This window comes from Heptranchias perlo, chromosome 32, assembly GCF_035084215.1.
Source record: "Heptranchias perlo isolate sHepPer1 chromosome 32, sHepPer1.hap1, whole genome shotgun sequence".
NCBI lineage: Eukaryota > Metazoa > Chordata > Chondrichthyes > Hexanchiformes > Hexanchidae > Heptranchias > Heptranchias perlo.
This window is the reverse complement of record NC_090356.1, coordinates 5,272,059-5,276,205: the sequence shown is the minus strand read 5'-3', so window position 1 is coordinate 5,276,205 and position 4,147 is coordinate 5,272,059.

The window sequence follows — 4,147 nt, the reverse complement described above, 5'->3', positions numbered from 1 at the left end:
GAAAGATGTTTTTTAATTAATATAACAAAAGCAAACTTGCGTCCCCATCCCAGAAAATGTCAGCGTGAAGCTGCAGCAAACGCTATAAGTAATTTATATTATCGTTGGTGTTTTGAAAAAATATTTAGAAAAACATCTGGTTTTGGGTTGCTCAACCCAAAATTACACAGCTTTATATATAAGTTTCCTACTATTGCGCTTGCTCAGAAATTCTCTTCAAATTACAACCAGATTTTCAGGCACAGCATGAAACAAAGTCATTTTTCTGGTGTTTTATTGCAGTTTTTTGAACGTGTTTTTTTAATTGAGATCTGCATTGTATTTTCTATTTCTTTGGCATAAGTATAAGTCACATTAAAAATTGAAAAGCTTCCCGATTGCAGGTTATTGAACATGCTGTGCCTATTGTGCATGGATTTATTAAATGAGTTGGAAACTTTAATTTTCATGCTTAAAGAAGAAATATATGGGGGGTTATTTTAAACCCCAAGAACGGGTGGGTGGGAGTTGAAAGCAGTTGTTTTTTAGGATCACAACCGCAAAATTTTCCGACTTTGCATTCCCAGTGGAAAGCCTTCACTTTTCCCCGCCGACGTTAAACCTGGAAATAAAGCTGGGTTGCGGTCGCGACCCAAAAAACAACTATTTTCAATTCCCACCTGCCCCCAACCCACCCGTTCTTGGGGTTTAAAATCACCCCCATGGTGTGAGTTCGGCGCTTTCCTTGGGCCACAATGGTTTATGCTGATTTATGCCCATTTTGCGTTCAGGCGTATTCTAATGAGATTCGCAGGAAATTTGAGCGTAACTTGACTTGGCAGAAAGGGCGTGGGAATAGGCGAATATTCGGGTTTAACTTTAGGGTTGTACCCACGGAGGAAATTCCAGGCCATCGTCTTTAGCAGGATTTATTGCCCAGGTACTGCAATTTTGAATAAAGAATCCCACCAGCATTGCAACAAAGGGTATGGTAGCCTAATAGTTATGGTACTGGACTAGTAATCCAGAGATTATGAGTTCAAATCCCACTGACAAGTTGTGAAATTGAATTTGATATATCTGGTAATTTGTGGGCTGGCGCCATTGAGAAGGGAAGCTACTATCCCTCTCTGGTCTGGCCTACATGTGATCCTTAATGCCCTCACGGGCAACTAGACCAAACAAAAATCAGTTACCCTACCTGAGGGTTGAATAACCTATAACACTCAGTGTCTAGTCTCATACATAAAGTTGTTCACTTTGGTGAAGTAGTAGAGGGCACCTGGTTATTGCCTTGAACCTGCTTGCCAGCATGATCCAGCACCTTGAGGAAAACAGTTCTGGTAAACAAGAATATAAAATCTCTTTCCCTTCAGGTCTCATCTACCGTGTGCACAAGTGACTTGCTCTCTGGCAGCTGGTAACATGTTAGCACATCGTACAGCAGTATAGCTGGGATTGGGAATTCAGCGGAGGATGGGATGTGAGTTAACCTGCGTAACTCTTAGTCTGGAATCAGAATTTCTTTTTCTCAACACAAGGTAAAATAGGTATCTCACTGAGGGGAGGGGTGCATGGTGGTACCACAATGCATCAGAAGACGAGCAAGTGGTAGCCCCACATCACCAGAAAATTTCGGGTTTCATTTTTGGAGGCAACTAAGTTAGCTGATCTCAATAGGAGTGCTACAATTAGTCATGAAGCCCCGGACTAGGGAGGGAAAATCAGCTAGGGTTCCCAAATCTGAAGACAATCCAATGGTCCTTACTGGAACATGTGCGAGTGTGTGGACATTGGATGAGGATAGGATTGGACTCAGCAATGATGCCCCCACAGTTGAATAGGCTGCCACCACTGAATAGGCTCAGATATGAAAAATGCCCACTTGGGCAAGGTACCAGAGGACTACTCGCATACATCGAACCATAACCCAACCGAGAGCTGATGCCTTCAATAGACGTGGGAAGAAAAAGGGGAGAAAATTGAAAACCAAGAAGACCTTCACATAACATATCACAATCTCTAATACAGCACATGAATCATGGTTCTCTAATATAGAAATCACATAGATAACCTTGTACTACACTACTCAGATATAACCCTTCTTTTGTATGGCTCTCAAGGATTATAGGAGTTGATGGTATAGAATCAGTGTTTCTGTAATACATTACACTGTTCTCACTATTTGCATGTCTGACATTTTCTCTAATATCATGAACAGTTTTATTTCTTAGAACTCCAGATCACAGTCTCCAGATAAACTCATAATATTGTGCACCAGATGCCAATCATCTTCAACACAGACAATACTGTAATCCCTGAAGGAAAATAATCAGCCTCACTTGTAAAGCATTTGCACAAAAACACTTTGAAATTTTACACAAAATAATATCTCTATGGGAACAAGCGGAGCTAATGATTTGTAAAAGTATGGCAATTTATGGAGGTGAATCAACAAAACCCCAACATTTCCTTTAGTGGTCTCCCTACCCTAATTGGAGCTTATATTTTAACCACCCCTGTCACCACAACCACCATTTTTTCAATTGTTACTTTACCCTCTCTTTCCCAGCTTTATGGTTGCACTATTAATTCCCTTCCAGTAAGATGCATCATAATATACTCCTGCTCACTTACACATGCAAACACATAGATACATCATGTATACATCATGTATACATGATGGGTGTTTTTTTATGGTTGAAGTCCTTTGTGTTTGAAGACGCAACCCTTATATGAAAGAGAATTAGTCTTAAGGAACACACTAATTGCTGTTAAGAATAAGACAAGAGAGGCAAGCTCCTTCTGCACGTTTCACAGACGAAATATCCCATTTGGGCAACAGGCTGCTGCTGTTTATGTTTGTGTAGTTGTCATTTCTCTTTCAGGAGATCTATGCACTGGTGCTTATACTATCTGACGCCACTACATATCTCTACACCAATTACCAATGGTGGCGATTGGTTTGGTGTAGTGCTTTTCTGGGCTGGCTGAAACATGACTCTTATTTTCTTTAGGCTTATGACAAGGCTATAGATGTTTACTGCTGATGGACAATGATGTTGCAGTGATCATGTCATCTAGATCACTATTAAACTGCTGCTCTTCACCTCAACATTGATAAGTAGGCACCAATAATACTGGTGTAGTGCTTTTGTTTTACTGGTAGTTTCACAGTCATCAGGCACTGGTTAATGCCTTTTGTCATTGCAAATCACAAATCCTATACCAGCAGTATGCAGTGCCTCATCTGCCCAGCTGCTCCAGAAGAAGGTATAGGTAATGCTACCTTCCACCAGCTGTTCCTCTCCAGCCAGCTCTCATGCTACCAGTGTAGTGTTCCATTCTGGCCTTTCTGTATCTTATCTACCAAGAAGAGCTCTGATGTTCCATGCAGCCAATATCAAGTTCATTCGTTTTTTATTGTTCATTTACAACCACAGTGTAAAGAGTAACCTACCAGCCTTGGTTCGCTGGTCATCTGTTAAGTAGCTTGCAGCGTTTAGGGCGCTTTTTCTAGTGCCATCCCACAGTATTGTAAATAGGGCTGCTTAGTCATGTAGGATGCTACTAAATAATGCAGCAGAATCAAACGTCCAAAAACCAAGTGGCTCATGTCCCAGACGATCCACTTGCAGATGGACAGCTACAGCTGTCAGCATCATCATGTCTAAGAACATAAGAAATAAGAACATAAGACATAGAAGCAGGAGTAGACCGTACAGCCCTTCGAGCCTGCTCCGCCATTCAATAAGATCATGGTTGACTTCGACCTCAACTCCACTTTCCCGCCCGATCCCCATATCCCTTGATTCCCCTACAGTCCAAAAATCACTCTATCTCAGCCTTGAATATATTCAATGACTCAGCATCCACAGTCCACTGGGGTATAGAATTCCAAAGATTCACAACCTTCTGTGTGAAGAAATTCCTCCTCATCTCAGTCTTAAATGGCCGACCACTTATCCTGAGACTATGCCCCCTAGTTCTAGACTCTGCAGCCATGGGAAACAACCGCTTTGCCATGCCTTTCACGACCTCAGGACATCCCAAACTGCTTCATAGCCAATGAAGTCTTTTGAAGTGTAGTCACTGTTGTAATGTAGGGAAACGTAGCAGCCAATTTGCCCACAGCAAGGTCCCGCAAACAGCAATGAGATAAATGACC